Source organism: Talpa europaea, assembly GCF_964194135.1.
Source record: "Talpa europaea genome assembly, chromosome: 5".
Taxonomy (NCBI): domain Eukaryota; kingdom Metazoa; phylum Chordata; class Mammalia; order Eulipotyphla; family Talpidae; genus Talpa; species Talpa europaea.
The window spans coordinates 104,198,449-104,212,252 of NC_140071.1; positions in this window are offsets into that span (position 1 = coordinate 104,198,449).

Consider the following 13,804-nt stretch of genomic DNA (forward strand, 5'->3'; position numbering starts at 1 on the left):
TCTCCCCCTTTAGGTATTGTTACCACACCACACCCACCACCAAAACATCCATAATCCTCCACCCTAGTCCATTGTGCTCCTCCCCACTTTGTTCTCTTCCTCCCCATCCCCATTTTGGTAGCCTCACTTCTGCAATCAGATTTCCAGGGTTTATTATTGATTTGTCTTTATCTAAACCTTTGTTTTGTTTCTCTATAGTCCACATATAAAATGTCACCATTGGGTATTTGTTTTTCTCTTTCTGACTTTATCCACTTAGCATAATCCACTTCAGGTCCATCCATGTTTTTGTAAACTTCTTTCTTTTATTCTAGTGCATCATTATTTCTCTGGAGCCATTCAGCTGTCATCAAATAAAGCTATGCTCATAGAAGACTAGTTTAGGTTTTTACTTTCATTATAGTTATGATATTAGCACAAGCTCAGTAACTACTTAGCTCTGTGTTTTGAACATTGACACATTTAAAGTCATGTTATCTTAATAATATTTATTTGTAAACCTCTCTTGCTAATTCACAATCTATTTCATATATTAAATCACACAAATGAAACATACATAGCATATACATACATACATACACAAACCTTCAAAACATTCTGTAAATGTTCCCCATGGATCAAATACTGTGGTGATTTGATTCTCACCATTATTCATATAAAGTACATGAAAAAGCTATTTTACAATTGGAAATTCATATTGAAAGGTCGATTCAGGGGCCAGGAATGAGGAAGCCCATATAGAAAAAATATAAGACGGCCCTGACACCAGTACCACTGATACCATCAAACCAAAGCTGAGGCAATAAACAGGAGAAAAACAACCCGGCTCCACGAAAAACAACTTACAGGAGAAAAACAACTCGGTTCCATGAAAATCAACTTTGTGCCACCTAAACCTGTTTCCATCCCTGCCAACCCAATTCTCCCACCTAACCTCTCCTCACCCTATAAGAACGACCCTTCCCCTGACAAAGGGCGTGACTTCATGGACCCCCACCTTGGGTCCGGAAAGCTCACCCACGGGTGCAATAAATTTTCCCTTCCTTTGAGAAAGTTTAGCCTGGCTCTCCTTTTCCTTACCACACCGAACCTTTCACATATGATTATTTTTCTATTTAAAAAATTATAATATAAGTTTATCTAAATAATTTTATCACAAAACTATATTCATGCTTATGCTGATACTCATCCTATTATATTTGTCTGTAATAAAATCATGAATATATGAACATTTTAATTATAAACCTATGGTCCTAAATCATTAAATCATGGATCTTTAAGATTAACTATGCAATAAATGTCTCCTTTAATAAGACAGATGAGCATTCTTTTTTAAAATTAGTTTTTATCTAGATATGATTACATCTTAGTAAAAAGATTTAAAGCTGCATCAATTCTATCCTTTAAATTTTTATTATTGTATTTTATTGTTGTGTTTTAAGATGAAAGAAGTTTTATTTTCCAGCAGTACTCAACTTGTTGTATTACTTCTGACAAAAATCAATTATCAAAAATCTTCAAATTCATCAAAAATAATGACCTACTAGATAACAACCTTTATTGGGGTGTCCCTTATTAGATTCTCTCATTACTTGTTGAAGGCAAAGAGTTGAAGCCCACTTGATGTTCAAAAGGATTTTCTACTCTGTAATTAGAATCATGCATTTTCTCAATTTCAAGGGTGTCCTAATGACTTTATACAATTTGATACAGAATATTTAGTTAATGTTTACTACATTTTCACTTCAAAGCAAATTATTTAACCCGATAAACTTTGAAATTTAGTACTGTGAATTAGTATACACTATTTCTAATATAAAATTTTTTATTGTGTGCTTTTAATAAATTTCCTTTTAACTTTGGAATGAATAATTAACACATTCAATATGCCATTTAACTGTACTAATGTTGTTAGAGCATATTGTCACATGTTTAAATCAGATTTATTTTTATTAATATTTTATTGTTTCTAGGCTATTGAAGAACACTCAAGGAAATTCAGAAATAGGAGTCTGCAATACTCACAACTCAAAGCTTTTCCTTTACCGAATTTACATAATTATAAGCCATATACCTTAACACTTTTTAGATGCAAACAAGAAAATGTCAAATGCTTTGCAATTCTAATGACTGTATTAGCACAAAATTGATCCTGTAAAGAAAAGATCATAGCAAATGAATTAAAGGATGGGCCTTAAAAAAAAAGAGAAGTGGATAGTTCTTTCATTCTAGGTCTTATTTATAGTTACTTTGATCATCTAGTCTCATTGAGTGTTAAGTCCAGGCACCCATGGGATCTGTAAAGTTTCCTTCAGAGGCTGCCAAGGGTCTGGGGATATGGTAAGAGAGATGGTAGATATTTGACTTTCCCTCTCTTGTTTCAAGGATAGAAATTGAGCTTTTAGAAAAAATTATTTTCCTTTACAACAAATTTACATTTACAGAATTATTGCAAAGATGGTATAGAGGGATCCTGTGAACCCTACATCTAGTTTCCCCTACATTCATTATCTTACATTAATATGGCACATTGTCACAATGAATGAACAAACATTAATATGCTACTATTAATTAAACTTGGAATATTATTGAGACTTCCTCAGTTATTCTCTAAAGTCATTTTTGTGTTACAGGATCCCATTTGGAACACCCCACTGAAGTTGATCATCGTGTCTTCGTAGGTCCCTCTTAGATGTGACAGATTTACTTTCTCAGAACTTCCTTGATTTTGGTGATCCTAACATTTTCAAATATCACTGATTAGCTATCTTTTAGAATGTCCTTTAAGTAGAATTTATATATTTTCTCACAGTTAAACTGGGGTGATATATTTTGGGGGAAAAGACCACAGTGCTAAAGTACCATTTTCATCTTATCACAGTGAGGGTGTATACTAATTACATGACTAATCACTGTTGTTCTTCATCAGTTTGCTGAAGTAGTCTTTTCCAGGTTTTTCCATTGTAAAGTTACTCTTCATTTTTTATCCTTCTACATATTGTAGGAAAATCAGTTTTCAGCTCACAGTTAAGGAGTAGGGAGTAATGTGTCCCCTCCTGAAAGGGAATAAAGGGTGTAGATAAGGAGAAGTTAGGAAAAGAACATATTGAAATAGGGTGGTATGAAAGGGAATAAATAATATTTCCTATCATGAAATTATCTTCTGGAACTGCCTTGCATTAAAAAAGAAAAACAAATAGTATAATTTTAAAGACTTCTATAAATTTGTAAACTTCTAAGCATGCAAAAGTGAAAACCAACATATCTAAGTTCATTTGAATCCCAAATGTCATTTTAGTCACTATGTGACACCATATGGAATTATGAATAAAAACTCTCCTCCAGATATTTGATTCTCTCTTAAAATACCATCATATAAACATAATTAGGCAATAGTGCCTAAGCTCTGCCCATTCTCAGAACCCCACTATTAGAGGAACATTACCTGAAAACATTTGGTTAGGTTTGTAAATGCTTTTCTTATATAAACTATGTCATATTGGAAATTGTTTATTTTTTAAATAAATAGAGATGACAATCTCTAGCTTATCTAAGTTAATGTGAAGTTTGAGAGTTGATTTGCAACTTACTAATTAGAAAGGAATGTCTTTGGTAAAATGCATAAAGCCCAATAAATGAGTAATATGGTAATTTTTGTAATGTAGCCTTTCATAAGATGGGACTGACTGTTCTATGTCCTTCAGGGAGGAAGAGAACTGTTGTCGTAAATCTTATAGAGAAATGTTTTGTACAATGATGAATAGAGTAGAAAAAGGAGAAAGAACAAAAATTTGTCTTCAACTTGTATCCTCTATGTATGTCCTCTTTCTTATACTAGAAAGAGTATTAAAACTCCTGAGCTTGTTGAAGATTTCATAAAGTAAGATTCTTGTGATTCTCTCTGTAGATTTTCATAAAATAAACTGGAAGGGGATTAACACTGCTAATGAGGTTAAAAAAAAAACCAAAAAAAACACCAAAAAACCAAAACCTGGAGGTATTAATACCTGTATTATAGATGACCTTAAAAGACAGGCAGGACAAGGGCCTAGCTGGTTATAAACAATCTTTGCTACTATAGGAAACCAACTTCTGTCCTGGTTGTTCCCTCACTAATTTCTTTTATTGTTCTCTTGTTCTGGCCTTGTATCCTCAACGCCCTCGCCAGAATCATCCCCTCTCACCGAAAGACCAGCCAACTTCAAATGGTCCTTCAGATGGAGCCAAATATGACGCTTCCACTGTCCTTCTGAGATCCCTTAGATCTTCGCCCTGTGGTGGAGCCCTGACTTCTTCCCCATGTTGCCCATTTTCATCAGGAAGCAGTTACTGATCAGATCAATGCCCTTTGTCCTAACAGCAGTTAGGGGCTCCATCTGTAGAAGGCGGGGGATGAGTCCCAGAGCAAGTTAAGGTTAATTAGGCAGCTTCAGGGTCAGTACAGGCCGGGATTTTGGGAGAGATAAACAGATTTCTCAGATAAGGACAATAAATTCTTAGAAGTGCTAACCAAGATATACTCCAGAGATGAGGTGAGAAAATTCAGGAGGACTAAACAAAACAGTACACTGGACAATGCCTGGAACTGACTGTTATCTCTCTTGCACACACTGGAACAATAAAAAACTGTCTTCCAAGGCTGTACCCTGATCTGTGTCATCATAGATACAATAAAAATTAAAAGGGGGGAAATGAAGTGGAAAATGTCAGGCTGACCTTTTGATTAGCTGAAGCTGGGACATAGCCTGTAGACAGAAAGTTTTAGGGAACAACTGGTAAGTGCCCTCAAGGACACAAGCACCCTGATTCCTGCATTTCCGGATGACTGTACCCCTTGCTTTAGTCAATAATAGTCTGCAACCTACTTGTTCGGAGCTCAGACTTAGGGGAGAGAGCTCCCCTGGGTCCGCCGGTGTAAATCTTGCCTGTGTAAATAAAGAGCTTCCCTGCTCCTCTCTGTGTGCTGCCTGGTTACCTGACAAAAATCCTGCTGTAACATTTTTGCATCCTGTACTATGCATCCTACATAAACATCAAAGATGATTCAATGACTGTATTATCTATTAACAACTATTTCCAAGTGATTATTCTTATTCCAAATAACTTTCAAATTGGTAAATTAATAGAGGTAGACAGACAGATAAATAACTACAAATACACTCCTTTTGTACTGACTGGATTCATATTTTGAAATGTAAAAAATTAATAAAATAAAACTTAAAACCAGCAGTTTAACATAATTGGAGATGTAATAGGGAAGTTCAGTGAATGATGACGTTCAATCTTGGGACTTTAGCCAAATGTGCTCTTTCTTAAAAGAAGTGGGTAATTTTTCCTGTACAATTTGCTCAATGCGTGAAGTATTCATCAGCTTAAGCAATTGGTGTAGATTCAGTTTCATTGAAAACATTTTTACTTATTTTCTGTATAATTATTCCTTCCATGGATTAAAAACTAAATTTCCAAATAGATTAGTGTGAACACTACAGCTTTCCATTGTTTTGCCTGAATTGCTCTTATTGACATATTTTGAGGTTTTAGACTAGAGTTGCATTGGGCCTCTGCAACAAAGCCAAAAACACAAATAAAATAAATGACAAAAAGACAGGAATATATGCTAAAGTAAACTGATATAAAGTAAAATCTCCAAGCAGCCTACTCAAATACTATAGTACTATAGTACTATAGTATTTGAGTGCAAAAATTCTATTTCAGTTTCTGAATTTCTAGTGTTAGCGTAGTCTTACTTCTTCTTCTTTTTTTTTTTTTTGTAAAGATTTATTTATTTATACAAGAGCTGGGGCACAGGCCAGAGGCACAGGAAGGTGAGAGAATTCACCAGAAACAGAGTGGGGAGCAGAACAGGCAGACGGATGAAGACACTGCTGAGGGGAGCAGCGGGTGAGGCAGGAGAGGTCTGCTGTGCCATGTGGGTATCTCCCTGGTTGGCTGGGAATTGAACTGGCACACTGCAGAGGATGCGGACAGCATCACAGCCCTGCACCCAACCTGCTGCATCATCCGGGAGGCCCAGTCTTATTTCTCTTAAGTACAACACACACATACAAGAGTATACAAATATTTAGTATTCAGATAAATCTTTCCAGATAAAACACATATGAGTAAGCTTATTCCCCAATACAGAAGAGTGCCTCAATCCTGATTTTCAACACCATAGACTGTGCTTGCCTTTCCTAAAATTTACCTTAATGGAATTATATAGATGAACTCTTTAACTTTCTACTTTTCTTACTCAACTTGTAATTGAAATATTTATATCCATGCTGGATGTAGATGTAGTTTTTCTTTTCATTATTACAGAACATTCCATCATGGGAATATACCAATATTTATTTGTTTTAATGGACATTTGAAGTTTCCAGTTTGATTTTTCCAAATCTACAGCTTTAATGATCTTGTTCAAATTTTTATATACGTGTTTTGTGCATTTTCCTTGAGTGTAGCAAAGGATTAATTGCTATATATTACCATATTCAGGGGCCTCCCCGGTGGCGCAGCGGTTGAGCGCTGGGTTGCGAAGCTGCCCGCAGCCTCTGCGGCACCGGTTTGATCCCCAGCTCCTTCCCGGCCACTGGAGGAGGGTCCCACTTGGCGCGCAGACCTCTCCTGCCGCCCGCTGCTCCCCTCAGCAGTGTACTTCGGTCCTTCTGCCTGTTCTGCTCCCCGCTCTGGCTCTGGTGAATTCTCTCACCCTCCCACGCTTCTGACTGTACCCAGTGCATGTATAAACAAAACAAACAAACAAACAAACAAACAGACAAACAAAGAAAAAGCATGCCTCTATAAAAAAAAAGTATTAAAAAAAAGTATTATAATACCATATGCAAAGCTTTAAAAAAATACCACTAGCCCTTTCCAATGTATTTATTTACCCTAGCAGTGCTTGGGAGAGTCAGTTCTGCAATCTCACCATCACTGAATTTTAAATAATTTTAGTTTAGTCATTTTGGAGAGTGTGTACCATGTTGAGATTATAACTTTCCCCCATGTTCACTAATATTTCATGATAAAGTTCATTTTAACTTTTTTTTTGTGTGTGAAGTGCCTGTTCAATATTTTGCTTGTTTTTCTGTGTTGACTGTCTTTTGTTGTTGCTGCTGATTGGAGAGCTGTGTGTGTGTGTACAGGTATGTCTGTGTGTTTATACATATGTATATATAAGTATATGTGTTCTGCTTCTTGTCAGATATAATTCCTCTTTTATTATATATATTTCAAATATCTTCCTTGATTGTGGATGAGTTTTGACCTCTTAATGGTGCTTCTTTTTATATACATACATACATATATATATATTTAAAGAACAGGTATATTAGGAAAAGGAAAGGAGAACAGGATGCTTGCACAGACACAAGCAAGCAGGGGAAAAAAAGCTGCTAATATTATCTTTTGATAGTCTAAATATTCAATTTTTTCCTCATCGTAAGCGTTTATATCCTTCATGCAAAATATAAGTTGTTTAATTTTTCTAAAAGATTCTTTGTTTATATTTCACGTGTAAATCTACAGTCTATCTGGAGCGAATAATTGTATGCTAGGACTCCAGATATGTCTATTCTGATAGAAATATTCAGTTGACTGAGTCCAAATTAATAAAAAGATCGTTCTTTCTTCACTGTACTGCAGCCAGTTTTGTCATAAGTCATTTATTCACATATGTGCAGATCTGTTTCAAGATTCTATTTTATTTCATATGATTATTTTTCTATTCTTTTGTAATTACCATTCTACTTTAATTGATACAGCTTAATAATGCAACTAAATGTTTGGTAGTATAATGCCTCTAATTTCTTCTTCTTCATGTTGCCTTGTCAATTGTAGATCTTTCGCTTTTCTATTTAAATTTCTGCTTGTTCATTCCCATTAAATACCTGCTGTGATCTCTATTGGTATTAAATAAATGGATCAATTTGTGAGGAAGTGACAAGTGCACAACAAAAACTCCTTTATTTGGAAATTCTTTAATTGACCTTAATAATGTATTTTTATTTTCAGTGTAAGAGTTTTACACAATTTTTATTAGTCATTCTTCCACATTTTACCTATTCTGATATCATTTAGTATTTTATTTAATAATTTTTGTTACTGGGATATTGAAGTGCAATTGATTTGTGTTTTCATCTTTATACACAAAGACCTTACAAACTTTATTTATTAATTGCAATAATATCTCTTTTGATTCTGTCAATTTGTCTATGTTACTCTGATACCAAAAGTAGAAAAGGACATCGCAATAAGTGAAAGTTACAGACCAGCATATCTGATGAACATAGATGTTCTATATCTTCGGAGAATACCATTCAAACACTGACAGGGAGTGAATTGAGCCTCTGTACTGTTTTGCATAAGATGGTCATTTTCACAGCATTAATTCTTCCAATTCTTGAGTTGGGAATATCAGATAAGACAGTCTTCTAGATAAAAAGGTAACAAGAGACAAGGATGAATATTATATATGATTATGGGAACAATACAAAAGGATGACATATACTCATCAATACATATGCAAGGGAAAAAGAGCATCAAATTATATAAGGCAACTATTTAACAGCTTAAAAGCAAAATTGGCTACATTTCATCAAATAGGTAGTTACGATCATATTATATCATATTAACAAATATATCATATCAAGAAATGCATCCTTTCAAGGATTTAGCAGAAGTAGACACCAAGAAATATTTAAACTGCAGAAACCCTCCAAACCACAAAGGACCCTGTACAGTAGTGCTTCTGGTACTTTCTCGTAAGCACAAGAAAGCATCTTCTCAGGTTGGGCTTTGTGAATTTTATGTCTTAAAATCTCAAAATGTTAAAAATCGACTGCCTGATTGGTGAGGTTAGAGTGAACAGATGGCCATTGCCCCAGTGGAAATGAGGATGCTTCTGAGATTTTCTCAGAGCAAAAGTAGCTTAGTTTTTTAATTTGAAGATACTATTTTCTCCTTTACTCACTCTGTACACTGAGAGGTGACGTGTCTTATTTGATTAGGAAATTTTACAGAATGGCTATTTCTCTTTCTTGTGAATAAGACTATGCTTTTACTTACCGGATGAATTCTGCCTAATTCTGGGAATTGTACATCTCTTTGAGAATTGAGGTAATATTTTCCAGCCTGGCATCTGCCAATTATAATAGTAATTTGTTGGCTTCATCTTTAAACATTTGTTTTATTTCTTAATCTTATATAAAAGATGGGATAGGGAAAGCTTTGTTGGTGGGTCCCAAAAGGACCTATTTTTGCTTGGACGGTGAACATTGGCAAATAAAATAAGTAAAACAGTTTTCATCAACATGAATGATGGGAGGCTTTTAGCATGGGAAGAATATTTGATTCTAGCTCTTAAACTGTAGTATGTAGGGAGGGATTTTTACATCATGACGCTTTAATGAGGATTTTACTAGGCCATTTTTGAGAACTTCGTGACAGGCTTTATATCAATCATAGGGCATAGTGGCCTTAGAGATAAGTGCAATTAGTATATGATTTAACCTCGGGTGAGTAATTCCTTTTAGTAATGGTTTTGGGCAAAAGTGGTGCAGCCTATTAGAATTGCACTGGTAGATGTTAAAAAAGGACCCAATCTAATAAGGGAGCAAAATAGTGTAATGCATGGAATTCTGTAATACTGAATCTGCGATGAAGACAGAGCTTTCTGCTTTGTCATGGTAGAGTCAAAGACCCCATGACAGGCACAATTCATGAGATTACCCAACACTGAGCCTCACAAAGTACAGCTCCAAGACCCTTGAGCAGGTTCTGATCTATTTTTTTTTTAAGATTTATTTATTTATTTATGCAAGCACTGGGTACAGTCAGAAGAGCGGGAGGGTGAGAGAATTCACCAGAGCCAGAGCAGGGAGCAGAACAGACAGACTGATGAAACACACTGCTGAGGGGAACAGCGGGCAAGACAGGAGAGGTCTGCGCACCATGTGGGACCCTTGCTGGAGGCCGGGGATGGAACCAGCGCTGCGGAGGCTGCGGGCAGCTTCGCAGCTCATCGCTCAACCACTGCGCACTGGGGGAGGCCCCTGATCAATTTTTATAATCTATTTTTTGTTAAAACATAGGGTGAAACTGTTTTCAAATTTTACATTAATGAAGGTGGTAAATGGGTAGGTTTATAATTTACAAGTTTAAAGCTTTATCTTTTGGCTTTATTGGCAGTAATTTTAAGAAAAGATGATATTTACAAAGATACCCCTAAAGAAGAATTTGTCTAAGGAAGCTCAAATGACTTTATGTTGAAAAACACTTTATTTTTATTGATCTATAATGTTTCTATTTATGTCTATAATGGCCATAAAAGATTTAGATATGCTTTTCCCTATGTGGATCTATACAGCTTCCTCCAGGAGTGAAGGGACTCAAAGCAAACATTTTAATTCAGAATGGGTTGGCATGTGAAGGGTAAAGTCATTTTTAGTGCTGTATGAGAACTATCATTCAGATTTGCCTTTATTCCTATCACTATGAGAAAGGTTTACTTTGGTGCCATCCATCAGGATACTGAATGCAGAAATGGATTAAAAATAATAAATTTAGGGTGTATGACTTTTAGAAAGATATAGTAAATGATTACTACTTGGGCACTGGCAACACAGAAGATAGGTCTTTGCAAGCTAGGACAGGAGGAGAGAGTACATCAGAGACTACAACAGGACCTTGGGTTCTTGAGAAATCCCCTACGGATTTCTAGAAAAATCTTGGAGGAATTAAAGGGCAACTGAAGTTCTTGAAGAGTAGTTGAAATAAAACAGAAAAGTAGTGTTTTAATAAAGTGTGTGTGGCTCTGTCCTTACCTCATGATATTGTGCACTATAATGGGCATAATCCAAATGATAGATTTCAATGAACTATTTTACACATGAATAAAAACAACTAACAGTATTGAGTGTGATGTAAAGCGGCAGACCATCTCCAGTTCATAAGAAATATGAAGTTATTTTAAACTAATTGGTGTTTTTCTCCTACACTGAGTACTTTATATATAGGATATATGAAAACTCTTATTTATTTTTAAACCCATAATACCATAATTCACTTTTGAAAATAAAATGTTTATTATCTGCAATGAAGTGACCAACCAAAATTTTATAGCTGGAATTTGCCTTTTGAAGTAATTTATTTGGCCAGCAGAATTTTCAGTGTTGCTATTGGTAACAGGGTTTCTATTTGTTTTATCTTTACCTTTTAAGAATTTTATAATATTATCTGGGACATTCAGTCTCCAGTTCAACATAAACCTCTCTATTCCCTTTACACATTTTTGTGACTTGCCAAAGTCACAAAACATATCTTAGTTTATTGTTGTCCAGAAAAGTCTCATAGAGATTCTCCCTTAAGTAAAATGGCTCCCCTCAAGGCAATATTTTCTGTTTTCACAATTTGGTGTCAGAGGCATTATTTTTTTGGAGTTTAAAGTTATTGTTTTGATAAAATGTCCAAACTCTTCCCTGTTATCATCAAAGACACTGACAAAACAAAATAAATACCAAATTTTTAAATATTAAGATATAAAAATAAAAATGAGTTTTAGTCCTTAGCTACAAAAAAACTCCAAAAAACAAAAATAAACTCATTGGCATCTGGATTCAACTATAAGTTACATGACTGTGAGCAGTTAGTTAGCAAGTCTGATTTTGTTTCACCGTTACTAAAAAATATTTCATAACATAAATAGAAAAAATAAATGTTAATACCATGACACAGGCAACATCTCAAGTAAAATCTCATTTATAATACATGAAGAAACGACAATTGGTAAGATTAGTAGTAGTATTAAAATTATACAGTCAAATAGCATTAAGAATAGGTATGAGTATTTTGGTATTAGAGTGGGTATATTTAAATCATGCCCATGCCACTTACTGTTAGAGTAATGTTGATCATTCAATCTTTCTGCCTGTTTCATTCTCTGTAAAAATAGCACAACAGTAGTTCCTACTCATGGAGAATGAGCATGAAATTAGCAAACATATGTCTATCACCTATAACTATGATTAATACAATTAGATAATATCATAATCAGTGAGAATGATCTCCAGTGGAATTTCATTTCAAAGAATGAATGTGCAGCTATTTCTAGACACCATCCTAGTAAAAACACATTTAACTCTAAAAGCCGCACAATTTTGTGTAAAAGCAAACATGAAACAATAAACCTAACAACAAGAATGACAGAATGGGAAACACACACACACACACACACACACACACAGAGAGAGAAATAGAGAGAGTTAGTGGATTTACATTGAGGGGAAAGACTAGAAGAAAACTAACTCCAACTTTCTGAATCCATACATTGAAGGAAGAACAACATTTGAAAGAAATGCATCAATAAATTCTTAAAGAATTTTCATGTGCAGAACTTTATTTTCAACTTAATATATTATATGAGAGCTCCAAAATTCTTAAAAGAAAATTGCATCCAGATAATTCACTTTTTGCATAAAAGAAAGCTAAGGAAAAAATGAGTCTTAAAGAAACATACATAATTACTCTATCAAATCCCTCTTTCCCATAACCACCATGAAATGCAAAATTAAATATGATTAACTTGGCATAAAGGTACACTTAAAACACACTCAAAAGTAAGACACGACAAACACAGGCATGCCTAGAACTTGAAGGCAGTTATGAACTGCCTTAGGCAATACCTTGTTTTGTAGCTATGTTGGTTCTGCCCATTCAGCTATTGCAGGTGCGTGTAGCTGAAAGCATTTATCCAGTGAAATTTCCCAGATAGTGAGAACATTCTGACATGAAATAATGAGATACCTTGTGATGAAGTTGCCAAAAAGCAATGCTGTTCAAGCCAGGCTTAAGGCTCTCACGCAGATCCTCTATAAAGGAAATGAAACTCAAAGAAATGAGAGTCTAATCTTAGGTTTAATTTCTTGTTTATTAGAGACAAAAGAACTTTTGGATCTTGAAGACCAATAAGACAAATCAGTTATTGTTTTTCTGAAGTGAGGATAATGTTTCTAAATATAATACCACTAAAGAGAGGCATGAATGCATTGAACTAATTTCATGAACATTTTCTTACATTGTCCTGATATACAAGGCCATGCAAAACCATTATAGAGCCCAAAACATTTTTGTAAAAATTCTAAAATGAAAAATAAAGTTTCTTCTCTCTTCTTTCCATTTCAAATTTCCTTTCTCCCACAAAGCGTAATATACTTTGATCCCTTCTCTCTCACTAAATATATGTTTAAAATTAAGCCCAATAATTTTATCACATTTTTAGGTAATTTTTAATTTAGAATCAATTCATAAAAATCTTACAAGCAATAGGTTGGACAATAAATTTCCTCCCTTAAAAATGCTCCTTCCATTTTCAAAGTTGCATTTTTAATAAGCTAACTTGTGACATTTTATCCAACATACAGTTTCTTGAGCTAAAAAGACTGCTAAGAACTTCTGTTTCATTAACTTAATCAAGCAGAGGCTTTAAAAACTGGAAACTGATTTCTAATTCTGCCTATGTAGCTATGCAGTTATCGACAAGTCCATTTTTCTCATCTAGTTTCTTCTTCCTTAGAATGGACATATTGACATACTGTCTGAGTATGATTCGCCACAAACAACCTATCACCAGTCTTATCAAGAGGAATATTGAATATTAAAATTTACCAAAAATAATACTGTGATGCTTTTATAAGTAAGGATTCCTGCTGGAAATAAGTCAGTTGCCTCCAGAAGGAGGTACTGCAGATGCTTTGCAGATAGTTCGCCTGGAAATATCAGAGAACATGAAAGTTTACCATGCTTA